Below are 23,213 nucleotides of genomic sequence, written 5' to 3'. Positions count from 1 at the left end.
TGGCTCAGTTGGTTAAGCGACTGCCTTCGGCTCAGGTCATGATCCTGGAGTCCCGGGATCGAGTCCCGCATCGGGCTCCCTGCTCGGCAGGGAGTCTGCTTCTCCCTCTGACCCTCCTCCCTCTCATGCTCTCTGTCTCTCATTCTCTCTGTCTCAAATAAATAAATAAAATCTTTAAAAAAAAAAAAAAAAAAAAAAATGCTGGTAATTTCTAAACGACTGTGTGGGCTTGCTGCGTGATGGCCAAACCGAACAGGCCTGTGGGCGCTGTGTGACCTGTGGACCGACCTCGGCGGGCAGAGGTTTTGGACTGGAGGACAGCAGGGTCACCAGAGACAGAAAACTCGGGTAGAGAACTACGGGAAGGGAGGAGGCGAGAGGTAACCTGCGTGGGCCACCGGGAGGTGGCTGCTGAGTCACCGAATTGCCCCCTTTGAGGGGAGAGCGCACTCAATGCCACATAGATTCGGGAGATTTCTTACTCGTAGCCACTAAATGAGGAGCCAGTCAGGAGGAAGAAAACCTGCAAATACGCAGTTTAGTAAGAAATGCGTTGGCCTGTCTGCAGAAGTTTACCAATCTGTGGGCTCAGAAAACAAGACTAAGAATTCCACTGCCTGGAATTTTGAAGGTGTAAACTGAAAAAGGCAATCATCCTATTCTCCCTTTGATTTCTTACCGATGTCACTGCCCCCAGACTTAACTTTTCCACCCCAAACAGTAGCAACTGCCGGAGTAAAACTGCTCTTTTGCCTGCCCGGGAAATGGATCAAGAGAAGAGTGTCTCCACTGAGGCTGGGGGCCAGGTGAGACCCTCGCAGACCCGGGCAGGGTGGGTCACTCACATCTTTCAAAAGCCTCGAGGCTCTGAATCATCCCTCTCTGTCAAACCCTTCCCTCTGCTTTGTTCCTGCCTTTTTTCTGTTTTACCTAATCCCCATTCAGTACTCCTAAAAGGGAGGCCTGAACAAACAGAGACAGTCATTGTGGATTTTTTGGGAGAGGGTGGAGTGTTATCCTAGTTTTTTTTTTTTTCTTTTTTGGGGGAAGGGTTAGTGTGCATGGAAATCTGCTTGGGTGCTACCTGTTCTGTTCCACAGAATAAGATAGGATTGGGGCGCCTGGGTGGCTCAGTTGGTTAAGCGACTGCCTTCGGCTCAGGTCATGATCCTGGGGTCCTGGGATCAAGCCCCGTATCGGGCTCCCTGCTCCGAGGGGAGCCTGCTTCTCCCTCTCCTTCCCACTTGTGCTCTCTTGCTGTCTCTCTCTCAAATAAATAAATAAAATCTTTTAAAAAGAGAGAGAAAGGGCGCCTGGGTGGCTCAGTCGGTTAAGCGTCTGCCTTTGGCTCAGGTCATGATCCCAGGGTCGTGGGATCGAGCCCCGCATCGGGCTCCCTGCTCAGCCGGAAGCCTGCTTCTCCCTCTCCCACTCCCCCTACTTGTGTTCCCTCTCTCGCTGTGTCTCTCTCTCTCTGTCAATTAAATAAATAAATAAAATCTTAAAAAAAAAAAAAGAAGATAGGATTGCATGGAGGCAAAGGAAAAAAAAAGAGGAAAAGACAAAAGAAATTTAAAAAAAAAAGTTAAGAAGGGGAAATGCTATCTTTTAAGCAGTGATGTTGGAGAACATTTGGAGCTTGTGCCTCACGAACACTTGTGTTCAGAACCATCGGACGGCTGAGCATTATTCGCCCTGGCCTGTGAATCAAGTAGGACACGCGATCAGTGCTTATATAAAAGGAATTTTAAAAAAGACACTGCACTGTATTTGAAACCCTTCACTACACCTAGCTCACACTCTTTAAAATCAGGAGAATTATTTGGTTGAGAAACAGTGTCTTTTGAAGCTAACCCATCCTGAAATACAAGCTGGGTGACTTGTCCAGGGTCATGATGCCCTCAGGTACATCTTGTGCACGGATGCAAGGAAGACTGGGCATGGGGAGAGAGTACTGAATGCCAGAGTTTTAAAGTAAATTACTAAAAATACTAAACATTAGGCACAGGCGGACAGATCTGAGACATTTAACAAATGAACCATGCTGTCGGTAAAAAAGGTACAGGGAGTTCAGAGCCATGGTTCCTCCCCAACCACAGTCTTGCTCCCAACCAGCCTTTGGTCTCAATTCTGGACACCTGCAAGTGACTCGGAGAGGCATCATCATTTGTGCTTATGTTGCATAGCATTAACACCCACCCCCAATGCCCTCGGGACACCTTGTCCTAGGTGCTATGGAGGTGATGAGACAGAATCAGGGAATGTTGAGCCTTCTGGAAAGAACCTTAGAGATACCATGGCATTTTCCTGACCAGGAAACAGAGGCCCCCGGAAAGAAAGGGGACACTGGATTGATGAGTGGTAGACCTAGGAAGAAAATACAGCTGATTTTTCTCTCCAGTGAAATGCAAATTTCTGGCAGGGGGGAAAAAAGAATGTTACAATCCTTCAAAAGTAAAGTTGAAAAAAGTACCACTTAGGCACTTTCACATATCACAATCTTCTGGTGCTTCTGTGAGCTGGTTCTCTAAGCACTGACTGAGCCTTCCATGTGGCTCAAAATTCCAGAGAACTGACTGACAGCTACACTTTGGGGAAGCAACGTAGGGCTAAGTTTTTAACAGTCTGCCCTGGGTGACTGAGTTTATTCTGAGAGGCAGAAGAGTAAGGGCAAATAAATTTTACTGATCTAAATATCAAACATATAATTCCTTACTCAGATTCAACATAAGAAATGTGAGCAAAGACTCACATTAATATAGGTGGAATAGAAAAAGTTGCAGAATAACATATATTACTAGAACCTAATTTAAGTTAAAAACGTCAAGACTATTAGTATATATTCATTCATGTACACACATACCATCATACATGTAAATGAATACGGAAAGAAAGATCTAAAATAAAGTTAACGTTGATTATCCCTAGATAGAAGAAAGAATACATTGTGTAAAGGGCGGAGTGGGGTGGGGTGGGGAGGACTTTTAACCTCTGAATAGAATCCAAGTTTTGTTTTCCATAAGCATGCTTTCGTTTGTCACTTACTTTAAAAAAGCTGGAGCAGTCGTTTTCAATTTTCAAATAAATACCTATAGAGGATATTTCATACAGGAAGAAACAGTGTCTCTATAAAATGAAAACTTGACATCCTGGGCAGTATCTTTCTGAAAGGAAGATAGAACAGTTCCTAAAGTTCCTGGAACCACAGTACACAGTTCTTTCTTTAATAATGTCTGATGAGGATTTATTTAAAAGTAGATATGTGACTACTACTCTTTAGAGAAACCTGTTCTGTTCCCCAAACTATGTCCTTCATCACCACTGACGCAGTGCAATGGTTCTGAGAGAATCCAGGAATGGTTCATATTTAACTTCAGATGGACCAGTTGCATACTACATACAGGTCAGACGTGATCAATCCAAGCGGGACCCCTTCCTATTCGCCACCCTCTCCAGCCCCGTCTCCGCTTCCCCCCTCCCCCAACAATCCCAGCAGGAGACCGAACCTGCTACAGTTATCAAAAATATTATAGTTGGGGGGCGCCTGGGTGGCTCAGTCATTAGGCGTCTGCCTTCGGCTCAGGTCATGATCCCAGGGTCCTGGGATCGAGCCCCGCATCGGGCTCCCTGCTCGGTGGGAAGCCTGCTTCTCCCTCTCCCACTCCCCCTGCTTGTGTTCCCTCTCTCACTACTTCTCTCTCTGTCAAATAAATAAATAAAAAAAATCTTTAAAAAAAAATATTATAGTAAGAAATAGATGATCATTGCAGAAACATTAGAAACATAAACAAAAAAAAGAAAATAAAAGTCACCATTGGAGTTTGGAGTTTGACTTAACATGACTTTTAAAAGGATTTGGATTTCTTTAAAAAATGGATTAGCCATCACACTGTTTTGTGATGTTTTGCTTTTTTTTTTCACTCAATACATCTTTATCAGGCCATCATGTGATATTTTATATCACTTTTAACTGCACTATAAAAATCTTTCAGATATACAACAATTTCCTTAAATCTCTTATTATTAAAATACTTAGTTTGTTTTCAAGTATTAACATTCAAACAATGCTGCAACCTTTGGACCCTCTTCTTTGAGTAGGTCCTCAATCCATTTCCTCAATATAAATTCCTAGCTTTTGGTTCCTGGAAGTAGGACAGCTGGGAGAAAGGATTTGCATGTCTCCATTCTGTTAAACATCACCGGGAAAGGCTGTGCCTATTCAGGACCCTTCTTTGAGGGCAGCGAATGCAAGTGCCTCAACCAGGCAACGTAATTCTGTGTTACTTTTTGCCAAATTGAGAGATTAAAAAGCTAATCTTGGGCATTTCTTTAATTGCTAGTGAGGGTGGATACTTTTTCATCTGTCTCTTCGCCATGTGAATTTCTTCTTTTGTGAACTGTCTGCCCAAGTTGGCCTCCGGTGACCAAATGTTCTTATCTCTGAGAAGGACTTGACTGAGCTATTAATGTGGCTAAGACATGTAACCCTGGAGAGGCAAGACAGCCATGCAGGGAGCCCGAAACTCTGATGGGGCCCTAAATTTTACTCCACACTGAGATACATCATGAACCAGGTTGGTTATAGCAAGGTAAGCGGCCCCTTTAGTTTAAATCATGGGCAAAATCCCCATTTGGTTCAGCGAGCTCTGCTATCTTGTTACTCAGACTGAACTTCCAAGCCCAGACAGCAATTGTACAGATGGGTTTTGATGTGGGAAATAAAGGCAGAAGAAAAATTATTAGATTTCCTTACTGTCTACAGCCCATTGACAAGTCTTTGAAACAGGCAGAGTGACATTCTTCCAGGGACTCAGCTCCCTTGATGTTGACACTTTGCTAAGGGCAAGAGGCAATCTTAGCCCAACCCGCAGGATCCTGTAAGTCTACTTTAACATATAAAAATTCCTTTGGGAACTTCCTTTATCTCTACCCCCCTCCCCCCAGATACATGTTGGAAATCATCCTCCAAGCATATGACCCACCGATATACATCTGAAAGGTCTCATGACCAAGTTTTTACTAAACAATATTAAATGACCTTTCTCAGCAATAGATAAGCCCCCTCAGGATCCCGGGAATGTTGTTTCCAAAATACCTGGGAGGCTTACACTATCCCTACCCCCCTCCCAACTTGCAAGTTTATAATGGGCGGCTCCTCATGGCCCCAGTGTAGTGCTTTCTGCCCACGGGCCCTGCTCCCCGTGCTTTAATAAAACCACCTTTTTGCAAGGTGCAAAGCCGTCTCAAGAATTCTTTCTTGGATGTCAGCTTCGAACCCTAACGCCTTTCCTACATCAGGTTGCGTGTGGGAGACTGAGTTCCGAGTCTGGGCAGCGCACCGCTAACCCATCACTCTTGCTAGAACATCTCAGACCGCACACCTGGCTGGCAGTGAATGCTACACCATGATGCTCTTCCGGCACAGCCAGATTTGTAGAAATGCATGGAAAAATCAACTAACTTCAGCTAAATGCCAGTGATCAGATACAGTAAGATTCATCTCTTTGAGTCACTTTCCAGCCTTTGGAGTATATCAATCCAAGGTTTAGCTGCTTCTGTTGTCAGAGTTGAATCCTCTTAGGTTATCTTATGATAGAGAAAGAGGCACAGATATGAATGGGCTCCGCAACCAACCTCAGGATGTCCAGGCACGAGCAGGAAGGAGCGGAGGAGAAGGGTAATCCTGAGCAGCAAAACTCCTGCCAGTGGTGGGGTGTGGAGGACAGAGGATTTGTGTATTTTGGGGAGGGGTGGAGAGTGTGTGTATCAGTTTCCAGGAGAGCTTGTACAGTTTGAAAGAGTTTGTAGGTGATTAGTCGAGAATGGTCTAAAGTACAATCAATACATCCTCCGAATAGTTTATTTATTTAGGATATCCAAAGACACACGAGAGTGGATTTTTAAAATCTATGCCAACAACAGAAAGAGGTTTTCTTTTCTATTTCGTGTGGCTACCCATCTCTCTTCCTCTCACATTTTCCTAAGTATACCCATCCTGAATTTTCACGGCTTCCAACTCTAAAGTTAAGGTCACTGCATCTCTAGAGTTCACTTCAGTTCACTATAAGGAGTAGCTGTGCTTCATTTCTTTTCTATTTAAAGAGAAATTAATTGGTCCCACTTCCCAAACTTACTGTTGTGTATCTAAACATCATGCTACTTATAAACAATTTTTTGTCAAAAGTGAGATTCCAAGGATGTCTGTGTAAGCGTAAGGAAGACTGAGGTCAGAACCATGCAGGCCGGCAAACCACCATGGCTCTTCAACTGGATTTTTTACACAAAGTGGAGAACTAGAAAGATTAGTTCTTTGCTTTATTTGATGTAGCTGCATCTGGAAACCTGGAATAACTAAATATCTCTGGATTTTCCCAGAGACCAGGTCACCTCTTTGATCCTGCTAGCTATTCGTAGATTAAACACACACACACATACACAGAGAGAGAGAGAGAGAGAGAGAGAAATCTCTTAAATGGGACACTTGTAACCAAAAGAATTTTGAATGAGAAACCCTAAGAACAATTGTCTATTTGGGGAGAGAATAAAAAAAGAAAAAAAGTAGTACATAAGGAGGGTCTTGCAGAAAGGAATAGCTTTATAACTAACCAAATCTATTAACACGTCTCTCTTGAGCACTAATTATATGCAAGGTGCACTCTACGCTGTAGAACATGAATAAGACTCTGCCTTCCATATCATAAAGTTTTGCCATTATACAATGACTTGTCTTATTTTTGCTAAATTTTTAAATTATCAGTTTATTTTCACTTATTCTTCTTCTCATCCTGGACAACTGCCCAGAAGGCTCCACATATATTCCTAGATTTTTAAAAAGAGCTATTAACAGTTTTGAAATGATTGAGCTCCATTCTGAATGAACCATATAACCTTTCTGTGCCTCAGTTTCCCAATCTGTAATATAAGTTTAGCCAATGATCCTAAAAAAAGTCCCTTCTTTATTTTATTTTATTATGTTATGTTAATCATCATACATTACATCATTAGTTTTCGATGTAGTGTTCCATGATTCATTGTTTGCATATAACACCTAGTGCTCCATGCAGAACATGCCCTCCTTAATACCCATCATTGGGCTAACCCATCCCCCCACCCCCCTCCCCTCTAGAACCCTCAGTTTGTTTCTCAGAGTCCATAGTCTCTCATGGTTCGTCTCCCCCTCCGATTTCCCCCCCTTCATTTTTCCCTTCCTACGATCTTTTTTTTTTTAACATACAATGTATTATTTGTTTCAGAGGTACAGGTCTGTGATTCATCAGTCTTACACAATTCACAGTGCTCACCATAGCACATACCCTCCCCAATGTCTATCACCCAGCCACCCCATCCCTCCCAACTCCCACCACTCTACCAACCCTGTTTGTTTCCTGAGATTATGAATTCCTCATATCAGTGAGGTCATGTGATACAGGTCTTCCTCTGATTGACTTACTTCACTTAGCATAATACCCTCTAGTTCCCACCCACATTGCAAATGGCAAGATTTCGTTGGGTTTTTTTGATGGCTGCATAATATTCCATTGTGTATATATATATATATATATATCTATATATATATATATATACACCATATCTTCTTTATCCATTCATCTGTTGATGGACAACTTGGCTCTTTCCATAGTTGGGCTATTGTGGACATTGCTGCTATAAACATTGGGGTGCACGTACCCCTTCGGATCCCTACATTTGTATCTTTGGGGTAAATACCCGGTAGTGCAATTGTTGGGTTGTATGGTAGCTCTATTTTCAACTAAAAAAGTCCCTTCTAAGTGAAAAAAATTCTATGATTCATTCACTCATATTCAACACATATTGATATTAACCATCCAATATGTGCCAGGAACTGTTTTAGGCACTGGGGATATACCCAGGAACCAAAGTGACAAAGTCCCTGCTCTTGTGATGCTTCCATGAGGAGGGAGGGGAGTAGGGGAGGGAGAAAGACTATACAACTAAAAAGATACACAAACAGAATGTCCGAGCGTGACCAGCTCTGTGGATAAGCAGGATGAGGCCAGTTATGGAGTGTTGGGCCGCAAAGGATACTGGGAGATCAAAGGAGGTCTCACTGATACGGAGCCACTTGAGCAGAGCCTTGAAGGAAATGAGGGGACAAGCTATCGACGATCTGGAGGAGGGGTGAGATCATGTGCAAAGGCCCTGAGGTGGGTCTGAGGGAAGGCACGAAACCAGAGTAGGGTGAGTGAGGGCAGAAAAGGAGAGAAGGTGTAGAGGCAGCAGAATTGGCCACTGTAGGAACTGTGACTAAAGACAAACTAAAGACAGCAGCAGGACTGTTCTAGTATTACACTTGGTTTAAATTGTAGATTTCCAAAATCAGAATTTGTTAAAGTTTGATACAAAATTAAGTCATAACATGAAAATACGAGATGGCATTGAAAAAGTAGCTACTTCCTGAAATCTAACCCTTCTGTTTCCTTGAACTTCATTATTAAGTAACACTGGAAATTTTTAACGATGTACCATAAAAATGATCATGACTCACTCAGCAGATGTATACAGCAACCACTGCCAAAGGCAACAGTGAGGATGTGGGGACACGGGCCATGGCCACTGCACTGTCTGATCCAACAGCCCGTCTCATTGAGACTCCCGGTTCTAGGCTTGCTGGCTAAGCCAGCACATCATGTCTGATTCCCAAAGGAGAAAGGCTTCCCCGACACATCCTTTAAGCTTATTTTAAACTAACTGCAGTAGCACAAACTCGGAAGAACAGAAATAGTTTTAATTTCTGATACCACCGTGGGCCAAAACAAGCAGTTTCACAAAAAGTCTTGTGAACTTCAGAATTTATAATTCCAGAGATGCACTGAGAAGAGAAAGTCATCATGAGGTCATAAAACATTTGGCCAGAAAGGAAAGGAAGAAGCAGGGCAGCCTCCCCGCCGCCCCCTGCCCCCCGCCCCAGGCGTCCTGACCCAGGCCTCTGCCTCTGACCTCATCCTGTTCTCATTAAGGTCAGTCCTCAGCCCCTTCTTGGAATGTGGGTCCCCTACCCTGTATCAACCCACAGTGATCAGTGGGGCTTCAAAAATGACACCTGCAGACACCCCAAAAATGACATTTGCAGAACCACGTCCTATTGCATCTGACTTCTGAGAGCAGGACAAGTGGGGTAGGGCAGACAACTGTGTTTTTAAAAGCATTATGAAGTAGGTCTGGTTGATAGCCATTCTTTAAGAAAGCTGCCTGATTTCCTTGAGCTCCTGAGCTAATTTTGTAGATGCTTGGTAATGAACTTTTCTAACCCAAATTTTAGGAAATAGAAACAGTGTCAGCACAAAAGGCAGGGTGTCAGGCTGCCAGGGTCTCACAGGGCGGCCTTGATCTCCATGAATTCACCAGGCTCCTGAGGTCATCTACCCCCACCCACCTCAGAATTGCTTGGACTCAAGAAGGATGACTCACGCTAGGAGAGTTCCCAGAAGCTTGAGTTATAAACCCATTATTTGCTGATTTTTCAGAAGAAAGGCAATTGCCAGGGGGACCCGATGCTCCTGTTTTTGGACCATCACGTTCTTCCCCCATTGGCAGATGTGGTCAGGAGCTGGAACTCTGAAGCTCGACTGCAGGCTTGTTGAGAGGCGGAACTGGAACTCAAAATCAAGTGCACCAGACTCTAGAGCCCACCTGTTAGGCAGCTCTGCCTTAGTTCCATCAGTGGCCCACACAGCGACATGGCATCTGTATGCAATTGCCACTTCACTGCGTCAAATATGTGACAAGTAATAAGACAGCATCAGACGTGGCTGGTACCTGAGCCTCTCTGGGTTGAGAAGGGATGTAAGTTCACTCATACTCGTGATTTTTACAGACCACTGGGATAAAGGGATAAAAGTCCCCACTGCTCTCGAGTCACACAGAGACTGGTGAGGAGTTAAATGGCAGCTACAGCAGGGATGAATGGTGATACAGAAGCCTCTAGGGAGAGCAGCCAATCCAGCCTGGGAACAGGGGCACAGGAAGGCCTGCAGGGACAAGCAACACCATCCACGCGCCTCCCAGAACTACACGGAGGGAGGGAGTCACTGAAAGAATATTCTGGGCAAAGAAAACAGGACTTGTGAAGGCATGGAAGTGTGACCCTGTGGGAGTCAGGAAGTCGCAGGTGGAGGAGGTACAGGGTGCGTGCGGGCGGAGCTAAGACAGGTGGGAAAGAGAAGGGCAGGGTCTACATCTTGAGGAGCCTCACCAAAAGGCTCAGATTCATCCTGAAGACAGGAGGCACCATTAAAGGATTCTAGGCTGGACTCTTGAAGACCTGATTTGATTGTCCAAGATCACTCGGTAGTCACAGGACTGCCTCAGGGGAAGGATGCTGACTGGTGTTGGGGAGGCAGGTTACAGCGCTGTGACAGTCACCAAGTCAGAAAATGAAGTCAGAGGCAACAGATCCCAGCAAGAGTTAAGCAAGCAGAATGGACTGAGGATGAGAGATGAAGAAGAGGTCTAGGACAGCTCCCATGCGCCTCATTTGGGCAAACTGGCAGAGCCAGTGACCAAGACCAGAGCCAACATATCAGTTTTAGCTATGGCGACTTGGGGATGAAGACATCCAGCAGGAAGCTGCCTAGGTGGGTCTGGAGCTCAGGAGCTCTGGGCTGGGACAAAAGTGCAGAAGAACGGCAGCAGGTGCAGGCGTTATGTCACGAGTGCTCCATCGATCCATAAGCACTGCAGCTGGGGACACGTGCTGGGCGTCTGTGGGGTGCCAGGCACCTCGGCCACGTTGTCTAATGTGGTCCTTTAGCGACCCTGTGAGAAAGGCATCACCATCCTGTTGTACCAGCGGGAAGACTGAGGATTAGAGGGGTTAAGTAAGCTGCCAAGCCCTTGTGGCTGGTAAGTGGCCAAGCCTGGAGTCAAGCCAGGCCCTGGGATGCCGGGGCTGACTCTCGCACCATGTTGCCTCAAGTCAGCAGCACAAGTGATAGAACTTCTGGTCACTCCTCATACAAAAACCCAAATTAACCAAATGGATTTAAAAAATGAAATCTCATATTAAAACAATCTTCACACTCCAAGGTACATTTGTCAAGACTAGAAAGTCAACCTCTCTTTCCCCTAAAATATACTTGATTTTGACAAAATCGGCATGATAGGTAGCTTTGAAAGGATGAGTTGATGTCAGTAATACAGACAACAGCAGCATTTAAAATGCAACTGATGGGGCACCTGGGTGGCTTAGTCGGTTAAGCGTCCGACTCTAGATCTTAGCTCAGATCTTGATCTCAGGGTCGTGGGTTCAAGCCCCACATTGGGTTCCACGCTGGGTGTGGAGCTTACTTAAAAAAAAAAATGCAACTGATTCCTTCACTGAGCAAATAAAGCTTTTATGCAACATACCACCCTTAAAACCAATCCTGAGACTCATCTTTCTGCCACCACTATTACTTTCTATATGCCTCTCCTAGTCTAGCTCTTGCATATAACAGACCGTCAGCAATGATTTATTCACCTCTCCTCTTCTCAACCAAAAATTCAAACCTGGTGATCATGTAGGAGGATACTCTTAGACACACACCTTCTTCATGAACTACACTACAGTGTATACTTTGCTTTGTAATTTCATAATAACGGTCATAAAAGGATGATGAGGATAAGGAATAATTAAGTCCTCCATACAAATCTGTTTGAGCAAGAGCCCAGGCAAGTCACACTATCCAAAGATGGGCTTGCCCAGAGTGCTCCTTAAGTCAAGAAAGGACAATGAGAGAACCACACCAGCATGTGTGCACAACAGCCTTGCTAATTCATCAGAAGGTGGATTGATTCTTACGACAAAAGACTAAGGCATAACATGAGGGATCTGAGAAACGACTGGTTCAGAAAGTACGAGATCACTTCAGTGGTTCTACAGCATTAAGGGATACATAACTTACCTCAACAACGTGGTCTGTCTCCCAAAGACGTATAATATTGAAAAAGACAGTTTCCTATCTTTGCACATTTGCAACATCTAATCCCAAAGCCCTTTTGGTTTCCAATCCACGCTTAAACCAAAATCTTGCCTTAGGCAAGAATCACTCCATCTCCCTAAACCTAAGTTTGCGTATTTGCAGATTTAAGGTAACAATGCCTGCCCTGCACTCCTCTGCCCAGCTCCCGAGGGCTGCGGTGATAGCTAAACATGGGGACAGGTGAAAGCACAGAGTACACGGGGAACTCAATACCTGTGAGCTATCATTATTCATGAGGCTGGTATCAACTGACTTCATGGGGCATGTGGGTCCTACATGTAGCCTGTTCCTTTTACTGAAGATTTAAATCTACATTTTAAAACACAATGGATATTCTAAAATATAGTCAGGGTCACTCTTACCTAACTGGGGTAAAAAAGCATTCTAAAAGCACAGAAGAGCTACGGGCTCCAGATATATATGTGAAAAAGGGACTACAGACCATAACGAAAAATTATTTTCCTCAAAAGAAGTTGCCTTTCTATATTGGCCCAAATTGAAAATTCTTTTCATCACAGTTCTTTAAAGCCTTTTAAAATCCTTGCAGGTGAGGGGCGCCTGGGTGGCTCAGTTGGTTAGGCCTCCGACTCTTGATTTCGGTTCAGGTCAGGGTCTCAGGGTCCTGGGGTAGAGTCCCTCCTTGGGCTTCACGCTCAGTGCAGAGTCTGCTTATCCCTTTCCCTCTGCTCACCCCCCATAATTAAATAAATCTTTTAAAAAATGAAATGAAATAAAATAAAATCCTTGCAGGTGAGATAAAATGTTCTTGGTCCTAAGCTGTATCTGAACATTTTCCTTTTAATGTGATGCGTTTCTTTTATAATCGAAAATTTTCCTCAACAAACTTAATCAAGTCAAATTAATTTAGCATATATTTCTGAGCATCTTCTCTGCATTAAGCACTGTTAAGTACCACCGGAGAGAGGGAGGTCAGGCAAATACTCCTTGTTTCATAAGAACAGTACAATCTAACAAGGAGATAAGCACACAAATAACTATAATATGCTAGGGGTCATAAGTAAGTCCAGGAAAGAGACAGCTATGGTCAGGGGAATTGAGAAAGGCCTTACCGAGCACTGGGAGAAGGAATGAGGGCAGATTGATCTAGACTCGTAGGCAGAGAGAAGAATAAATGCCAACACAGGGGAGCAGGAAACAAGTGCTCAAGGGCTGGGCAGTTGTTCAGTTGGGCTGACATTACAGTAGAATATAAAGAATTTTGCTACAGCATCAGTGCATGCTTTTTGCTAAAAAGACACAATACAGAATAAGTTTTTGTTAATTTATACAGTTGAAAATAAAATGCTAACTCCTGGAAGAGGGGAAAAAAGAAGTCAACTGGGGGAAAGGTATAGATGAACCAAGATTGGCTAAACGTTCCTAATTGTTGAGGCTGGGTTTATACTCTATTTCTTCGTATATCTGAAATTTTCCATTAAAAATAGCTAAAAAAGAGGGGTGCCTGGGTGGCTAAGTCAGTTAAGTGTCCAACTTTTGATGTCAAGGTCCTGAGTTCAAGCCCCACATTGGACTCCACGCTGCGCATGGAGCCTACTTAAAAAAAAAAAAAAAAGAGAAAGAAACAAAGAAAGAAGGTCATTTATTCTAGGAAGATGGTCAGCTGATAGCTCCTCAGGTAACAGCATGAATCCTATGAACTTTCTAACCTCTGGGTCACCTGGAGGGAGAGGGAGGGGCTGAGGCTGGAGCCGACTCCACAGGGAAGTGGACAAGCACCATGTAATTGAGGTCGGTCAGTGGGCCCGTTTTTGGTTCCCCAAGCCTCTTGCTCCACACTTGTTTCTCTACTTCCCACCGGGAGCAAGGGAGTAAGCAGGCTCTGCTCGGGGGCAAGTCAGGAGTAACCGAGTCTAAGAAAAATGAAGGCAACTGTGTTGTCCCCATTGGACAAGTAACTGGGTGGTTATTTTTGGTCCTATTAAATTTAATAGTTGTTCAAATTTAATGTTTCTATCAAACGTAATACTTGTTTAATACATGCTAGAAAATACTGATTAGCAAAGTGAAGAAAATTAAAAAATCAACTGTATCCCACCAGCAAGAGAAAACCACTCAGCGTTTGGCATATCCTTCGCCTTTGTGCACGTGTGTGCACGCCCATATACCCATGCACATGCGTTCTCTCCTTGTAAGAACACGAAGGGCCACAGGAAAATATTCCTGGGTAACACGGTTTTAAGGGTAAAAACACTTCATGACAGCTCATGAAACAACATTTTACAACATTAGTTTAAGGGCTGCCTAGTAGTCCATTAAAGAACACTCATCTGGTACTTGTGATCTTGGACAGCGGGTTAAGTCGTCTAACAAAATGTTTTGATCTGGGAGGCCTCTCTTCCAATATTATTTTGAATTAATACATATAGTAGTATATATACTAGTGAACTGTGATGTGACAGTTAAAATAATTTGTTTTCTTAGGGGAGAAGGGGTGGTGGTAATATTCTTACCACAGAAATAATCCTATATTCCTTTAAAAAGTATAGGTTGGGCGCCTGGGTGGCTCAGTCGTTAAGCATCTGCTTTCGGCTCAGGTCATGATCCCAGGGTCCTGGGATCGAGCCCCGCATCGGGCTCCCTGCTCGGCAGGAAGCCTGCTTCTCCCTCTCCCACTCCCCCTGCTTGTGTTCCTACTCTCGCTATCTCTCTGTCAAATAAATAAATAAAATCTTAAAAAAAAAAAAAAGTATAGGTTGTTGGGATTTTAGTTTTTTGTTTTATTTTTAGGTTATAAAAGCAATACATGAATGTTGCAGGGTAGGCAAACACACAGTATTACAAAGAGTAGTAAGTAAAAATTCCCATTTTTCTTCTACCCCATTTCACTGCCCAGAACTGGCTGCTGGTAAGAGCTTGGCATGTCTGTCTTCCAAACATTCATAAGACTATTTTAAATACATGGAACAATAATCGCACAGCCACATATCCTAGGTACATATATAAATATACAAATATGCATGTATACATGTACACACACAACGTACATATACAGTGTATGTAACATAAACACATATAATGACAATTTTCCTTCCTTTTCTTTAACACTTCTTTTGTCCCTCTTCCTGGAATCAGAATAGCTATTAGAAGCACTACTGGTTTTTGCATAAGAACACCCCAAATTCACATGCTGGCTTAGATTGCAGGTCTATCAATCCCAGCATCTGTCGTGGCTCCTGAGAGAGAGGCAGTTGGGAATAAAGACACCCCCCCTCCTCACCATCCATCGCTGTGTCCTCAAAACGTGAACATACTTGGCCTTTATTTAGACAACCTACTATGGATGCCTTTTCAATCAATTCCAAATCCTTTGCGGTTGCCACTTCCAGCTATACCTGTCTTCGAGCACCAAATCTGTGGTATTCACGGATAAAGCCCTAAACAATGTACTTTTCCATGAAATTATCTCCTCGAAGGCGTGGCTCCTGTTCTGACATTCTAAGATGGGACTGCAAACTATGGCCCAGCCCCTGTTTTTGTAAATAAAGTTTTATTGGAACCCAGCTGTGCCCATTCATTTGCATATTGCCTATGGCTGTTTTCACACAAGAGCAGAGCTGAACAGCTGAGGCGACTATGAGAGACTGTAGAGCCCAAGGAGCCTAAAGAAAAGTCTGCTGATTCATGTTCTAGGATATGGTAAAAACAGACTGTTTTTTCCCTATCAAAAGTTCTGGAGGAATTGAATCACATACCTCATATTCAGTGTCTTTGTCTAGGCTAAAGAGTTTATTTTATTATTATTATAATCATTTTTAAAGATTCTGTTTATTTATTTAAGAGAAAGAGAGAAAGCACAAGCGGGAGGCCGGGGGAGGCAGAGGGAGAAGGAAAAGCAGGCTCCCCGCTGACACAGGGCTCCATCCTCGGACCCTGAGACCAAGACCTGAGTCAAAGTCAGATGCTTAACTGACTGGGCCACCTGGGCGTCCTTAAAGAGTTTATTTTTAAAAAAATACAGGTGACCCTTGAACAACAAGGGTTTGAAGTGCATGGGTCCACTGATCCACAAATTGTTGTCAATAAATAAAGTACAGTAAAGTAAATGTATTTTCCTTATGATTTTCTTCACATTTTATTTTCTGTAGCTTTATTATAAGAATGCAGCATATCATACATATAACATACAAACTGTTCATTAATTGTTTATGTCATTGGTAAGACTTCCGATCAGCAGTAGGCTATTAGTAGTGAAGTTTTTCGGGAATCAAAAGCCTTACCTGGATCTTCTACCGCGCAGGGGGTCAGTACCCTTGACCTCCATGTTGTTCAAGGGTCAACCGTAAAAACACACAAAAGCCCGCTGGCTCTGACAGCAGCAATGGTGTGCTGGTAAACCTTTAACCACTTGCTCTCTGCGGTGGGGGAGCTCTGGATTACACCATTTGCTGATTTCCATGGTGTGGACAGTCCCATAACGGCTAACTTCAAGCTAAAAAAATGTGACGCCCTTGAACATGGAGTTGGGAGGAGATGCAAACCGCTGGTTCCTCGGACATCAGTGGTCCCACCACCCACTTTAAAGATGTAGACACTGAGGCCCAGAGAGAGTGTCTTGCTCAAGGCTGCCCCAGTGACTGGAACCCCACTAGAGCTCATTTCCCAGTACAGGGTCTGGCTGCCCTCAGGGAGTCACTTCCTCTGTAAAAGGAAGAACAGAGGAAAGAAGGCAAAGGAAGTTCTTCACCAGGCACATGGTAATAAATGTTGAATTTATCACTATCTTCGTGGCTTGGGACTCTGGCTTTCTCAGCATGTGCTCTGAAGCACACAGCTGGTAGGGGTAGTGTTCGTCACGCAGGACCAGGTTTCATGCGAACACTCGACAGTGGCCTGTCTCCATTAACCAGCACTTACCTAAGCTACCAGACTGTGAACTCCAGAAAGACGGGGGCTGCGTCTGTTTGTGCTCACTGATTCCCCCCCAGTGTCCAGGACAGAACTGGGCACTTGGTAAAGTGGATAGTCAATAAATTAAGTACTGAAGGGATAAAGGTATGAGACCCCCACCATCAAAGTGGTGCTTTACTCCAAGAACACAGCAGGTGCACAGAGATCCCATTCCCTTCTCCCATCTGTGGCCAGGGCAACAACATGCAATACGCTCATGTGCTTTAACATCTCTCAACTATCAGCTGCAGTATCCAAGCTGCTTCATCAGAGCAGGAGAGGCTCTGTGGATGGAGGAGCAACAGGGAGGACAGGGTTAGAGAATCATTTTCCTTTGGTGAATATACATATGTAATTTCTATCTGGAACTTGTTTTGACAGAGCATGAAGCCAAGGAAATAAACCCATGAGGGATCCCACCTACCACACAGCAGGGTGCAGAACATGGTTTTCTGGTAGGGGCTGAGGCAGGGCCGCTCCAGGTGGTACACCTCTAAAAGTGGAAAGTGAAAGAGCAGCAAGACGGGGGAATCCTAATATTATTTCAACAAGCTCAAGGCTACACAAATACAAATAGCAATGAACGTGGAGGAAAGGAAGGCAATGTTCTTTTGGAAATGACTTTTTGACTACTTGGTAACTCTCACACCAACCCCTACACACTTGGCATGAGCTCCCCGTGGCCACTTCTCTGAACCCACAGGTCCTGTTTGCCACATCACTGCTCGACCCGGGCACACAGACAGATCAGCTCTGTGGGCACAGAAACAACCAGAGCCATCTGTGAGCCTTGCTGAGTTTTCAGGAGGCCACTCACTGGGGCTCATCATCTCTTATGTGGGGACCTAGTACTTAGTTTCCAAAGCAAGATCAAGCGTGGTCCCAAATTCCAGAGGTTAACATTGTCCATGCATGGGGTGGTGTGTATTTCCATTTAGAGCAAGCATCCCAAACAAGAAGCAGGACCAATGACTGAAGCCTCCAAAGCATTTCCTACACCAGTGGTTCTCCAAGTGTGGTGCAGGAACTCTAGGTATCCACAAGATCAAAACAACGTCCATTATAATACCAAGAAGCAATTTGTCTTTTTCACTGTCACATGTTCAGGAGTATACCGTGGAGTTTTCCAGAGGCTACATGACGTGATATTGCAAGACAGAATGAAGAAGCAGATATTAAGAATCCAGCTGCCTTCTATTAAACCTGACATAAAGATATTTGCAAAAATATAAAACAACGCCACTCTTCTCAGTAACATTCTGTTTTGGAAAATATGGATATTTTCATAAAATGCTATGTTAATATATAATACGTGCACTCTTTTAAAAAATGATTATTAAATATGGTAAATTTTGTTTTATATATATGGTAAATATAAAAAATATAACCCACATAAACAAAAGGTATAGGAATTTTTATGTGTAAAGGGGTTTTGAGCCCCCCAAAAGTTTGAGAACTGTTGTCCTAGAGGCTGTCTCCCTGCCCCCAAGCCTGTGAGGCGGGTTATGTGTGTTGCAGGAAAGACGTGCCATTCTGATGTCTGGCTGGATTAGGAAAGGCAGCTCATTTTCCTTCCTGGATCTCTGAATCTATGAGGGTAGGCTCTGTGCCCAACTCTTCCACCTCACCCCATTTGCCCCTTACCACTTGGTGTGCATTCCCCGATCTGCCGGAGGATTTCCCTATTCCGCAAGCCCGGGCGCGCTGGGAACTCCCTCGTGAGGCCCTCACACCCTCCCGGGGTCAGGACACCCCAGCGAGGCCCGCACACCCTCCTCTGGGTTAGGATTCGCCAGTTCGGCCGGCCTGTGGAGCCTGGATGAGGACTCCCAGTGAGGCCCGCACAACCTCGGCGAGGACTCTCCGGCGGCATGCACAGTCAAGGCAAAAGAGGGACGAGGAAAGCCATTTCCAGTCCCCGAACCCTGTCCCCAGCGCGGCACAGGCTGGAGACAAGGCGGAGAGGTCAATCCCCAGGAGCTAGTCCCCTCCCCGATTCTCCCCTGGGCCTTCCCCGGCTTCTCTCCAGCCCCGGGCCGCTCTGCGTACCTCAGTCCCGCTCGGGGAAGGAGCCTCGGGCGCCGCGGCAGAGGCTCGCGCCGACTGCCCCGGGGACAGGGCGGCCGGCGCTCCCGCCCCGAGACATCCGTCGGGCCGGGCCAGTACTCACCGCTGAAAGCACAGCCGGGATCTGACGGGCGGGCGGGCGCCAAGTGCGGGGCTAGCTCCAGTACGCTGCGCGGTTCCAGGGGCCGCCGCCTCCGCGCCCCTCCCCCTGCGTCCCCCAGGGCCACCGGCCGGTGGGCGGAGCAGGGGCGGGGCGGGGGGCGCCGGGCTCGGGCGCCGCGGGGCCGCGGCCGGAGGGGCGGGGCGGAGTCTGTCCCGGCTGCCCCGCCCGGCCCGGATGGAGCCACTTGGCGCTGGGCGGGAGGGGGCGGTGGCTAAGGGCTCGGCACCAGGAAACGCGCCGACGCGTGCTCGGCCGCCTTCAGCTCTGCGGGCCCTCGGCCTGGGACGCGGGGGACTTTCGCTCACTCTGAGGTATAGGGTGTGACTGCCCGGCTCCCGCTAGGAAGTGAGCCGAAGGGGTGGGGAAGAAATGTCGTTTTTCTTTTTTGCTTTTAAAAAATGACTTTGCCATAAAGGTAGAGGCTTCATTCTTTGGCCGTGTAATCACGTTACCCCTCTCCTCACCGCCTCGCCCCCTTTCACCCCCTTGTGTCCACCCCCTACCCCTACTCCCGCCTTAATGCCTTGCAAAACGTACCAAATGGGCATCGGAATCACGCTGACATAATAGGACTTCGACGTTCCCATGGTTATAAATGCAAAGTTTCTAGTGTAAAAAAAATTTTTTTAACGTGTGACAACACTTTATAATGCAGGCTGTTCACCAGTCGGATATCAGAGGAATGGCTGAGAGTTGACACTGAGTGGGCCTTCTTCACAAGATCCACTTTTGATTGATAGGTTGGTTGGAGTTGCACCCTTTCAAACAAATGTGAGTAGAAAGAAGTGATTAGATCTTTCTAGATCAAAAGTGGTGAGGTTTTCCTGCCAACTTATATGGAAAATTACTGTAGTTTTCTATCTTGAACATCTGAATAAACAGCTTATAGGACGAATAGCTAATAACTAAAACTAATTCCCACTGCTACCAGTTAGTTACCATTCTGCTCCTCTGTGCAGGGTCCTATGGTTGGATCTTCACATATCTTATTTAATTCAACTCCTCCACCTGCCCTGTGAAGTGAGGAATATTACCCCATTTTGCAGATATGAAATGCCCCATAGCTGGGATTCAGTCCTCATGCCTGTCTGTCTTTTAAGCCCATACTTTCCTCATCATGTTATACTAGGGTACAGCTATCCCCTAATTATATCTAATTTTTAAATATAAAGGGTTATATTTAACTTTGAAAGATGAGATATTTACTGTATTTCCAATATGGAAGAAGACTTTCTTCCCACACGCTTCCTAAATTCACATTCACCCATTCTTCTTATGCACATTCATTGAACGAACTTTCCTTGAGTGTCTACCACATGCCAGAGGTTCACCACAAACTCTGAAAAATAATAATAGAGTTCCCTTGGAAGTTAGGGTGATCATGTTCAATGATAACAGACACCTAGTATGTCTAGTATATCATTTCTTGACAGGAAATGATAAAATCAAAACTCTAAAGGGAATTGGAATTTATTAGTAAACACTGGCCCAAACCATGAAGGAAATCCAGATATCCCTTACTTTTTAAGAGTCAGTGTTCCACACTTTAGTTTTATGAAAGACCTACGGTCCTACCTGTTTTCGCTAACTGAAAGAAATCTGAAAACGATTTTCACTTTTACGAGAAAGATGAAAAGTGAAAATAGCATTCAGTGTTTGTTTTGCCGCAAGCTGTTAGATGGGGAGAGTGGCCCCGCCAAGCTCCTCCCAGAACTACACTCAGTCAGCAACACAGCATCAAGCCACCATGGCTTTGGACCGTCTGTGAGCATCTGTGCTTTATCTCGATTGATTTTGTGCATCCCTTAGCAAGATGTGTCCTAAGGTATCAGAAAAGCCTAAAAAGTTATTTTGTGGGTCTGGGAATGCTCAAAAAATTTTCCACAGAAGGTAGTGGTGGTTGCTTCTTTGCTTTCTGCCATTTCCATTAACTAGGAACGCTCCACTTTCGGAGAGCAAGAGAAACCTGTAGTCCCCACATCACCGGGCTCTGTTGCTCTCAGGAAAGTCACCAGTGACATGCAGATTGCAAATCCACTGGCCTGTCTTCTGTTCTTGTCCTCACTGACTGCTCTGTGTTATTTGACACTGGTGACTAGTCTTTCCTTGAAATTTTAACCTCCTTTTGGCTTCAGAGCCCTCGGCTTTTTCTTCTCTCCCTTTCATGTGACTCTGTACGCTGGTGAGTTTTTCTTCATTTATTTTCTCTCTAGACAAACTCCCTGCCACCTCTAGCGGAAGCCTGCTAGGTCTCTGTCACTGTTCTTTCCCCTCTTCAGATCTCCACATGCTTTATTTCCAGCCATTTGCGGGGAATCACCACCCGGATATTCCAAAGGCACCTGCCATTCTTCACATCTAAAATGGGAATTTAGTGTCTTCTCTAACCATCAGTCTGTTCCCTCCTTCCTGTCGAGTTTCTTCCTCATTCTGAATCTTACTTCTGGAATTTGGATCTCATGGTGCATTGAGAATGCTAAACATTTAAGGGGTTTAGAACCATATTATTAGGCTTATACAGGGTCCACCTGATAAATATTTCTGTTGTGGCACAAAAGACTGTGCAAGTGGCCTAGAGGAAGGAGTATGTATACTTTATGGACCTGAGAAGAAGTCATCCAGGTGTGGAGCTGCTCAGGCACCACAGATGACTCCAGGGGCTAGTGGCAGAAGGGCCTTCAGTCGAGGCCATTGCACTCTTCTAGCAGTCTCACCTGCCAGAAGCTTCTGCTGCCATAAGAAGAACCATGAGGATGTAGTCAGAGACCTGTTATGCTCTGAGGAATGTCTCATCATACTCCACACTGACTTCAGTTACTTGTATAAACTGGACTTGCTCAGTTTATAGAAAGGTCCTAGAGGGGTGCCTGGGTGGCTCAGTCGGTTAAGTGTCTGACCCTTGATTTCAGTTCAGATCATGATCTCAGGGTTGTGAAATTGAGCCCCGCGTGAGGCTCCATGCTGGGCATGGAGCCTACTTAAGAGTCTCTCTCTCTGTGTCTCCTTCTGCCCCCTCCCCCCCAAAAAAAAGGAAAGAAAGAAAAGAAAACCGCTTCCTCTGTCCCCCACCACCTAGAATGTTGATTCATTAGGTAAGGGGTGGGATCTGTGCTCAGAGTCTGAGGAATCTAAACACTGCGGGTGATCTAGCATGTCCACAGATTGGCACCAGGGAGCTGCTGCCTGAAATATAAGCCATGAGGGTGAGACCATGTCAGTTTGTTCATCACCCCTAACACAGAGCCTGGAACATAGTAGGTGTTCAATATAAGTTTGTTGACTCTTACTTACTGTCAGTTTCTTCCTGCCCCCTACTGTATTACACTTTGTTCCATGTTATCCATGGCCCAGAGGGGGAAACATTGGCAATGCATGAAGTATAAGGTGGTCCTTCCTGAAATTCTTTTTTTTTTTTTTAAGATTTTATTTATTTATTTGACAGAGAGAGACACAGCGAGAGCAGGAACACAAGCAGGGGGAGTGGGAGAGGGAGAAGCAGGCTTCCCACCGAACAGGGAGCCTGATGCGGGGCTCGATCCCAGGACCCTGGGATCATGACCTGAACCGAAGGCAGATGCTTAACTGACTGAGCCACACAGGCGCCCTGGTCCTTCCTGAAATTCTTGTTTGAGGGAACTCTAGAATACTCGTGTTCATCACTCAATGTATGTCTTCCTCATACTAGAGGAAGTTTGAAATAAATGTTTTCCATTCCTTTAAAAAATGCTTATTCATAATAGAGAAAGGCAGTGATTAGCCTCATCTTGGCCCCCCACAAACATCCAACTGCCACCCCCCCTGCACAGCCATCATCTACTTAATTTTTGTGCTCCCTTTCTTACTGCCTCAGTGCCTGAATCCTTGAGCTGCTTTCCCAAGGAACTAGGAACCCCTGGCCATCTGCTTTAAACGCCATCCCCCTCCACATAACTAGTGATAAAAGCCAAATGTGGTCAAATGTCCCACTGAATCTTCACAACAACCCTTTGAAGCTTGGTGACATTGTTACCATTTCACCGATAAGGAAACAGATTCAGAGTGATTTTATAACCTACTTCAGGTCACATAATTGGCAT

The 23,213-nt window shown here is 45.0% G+C and overlaps 1 long non-coding RNA gene across 1 annotated transcript; it reads right to left on the bottom strand.

Moving 5' to 3' along the window:
• Positions 1 to 1,849: 1,849 nt before the first annotated feature.
• LOC145717039 (uncharacterized) lies at positions 1,850 to 19,602 on the bottom strand. The gene is made up of 2 exons (XR_014140019.1): positions 19,078 to 19,602; positions 1,850 to 3,164 (listed from the first exon to the last, which is right to left on the bottom strand). It is a non-coding gene; the product is annotated as an uncharacterized LOC145717039 (long non-coding RNA).
• Between the last annotated feature and the right edge of the window lie 3,611 nt (positions 19,603 to 23,213).

This window comes from Leptonychotes weddellii, chromosome 14, assembly GCF_054177405.1.
Source record: "Leptonychotes weddellii isolate Sample4059 chromosome 14, ASM5417740v2, whole genome shotgun sequence".
NCBI classification, from domain to species: Eukaryota; Metazoa; Chordata; class Mammalia; order Carnivora; family Phocidae; genus Leptonychotes; species Leptonychotes weddellii.
Note: the sequence above shows the minus strand (reverse complement) of the source record. Positions and strands in the feature narration are given on the sequence as shown.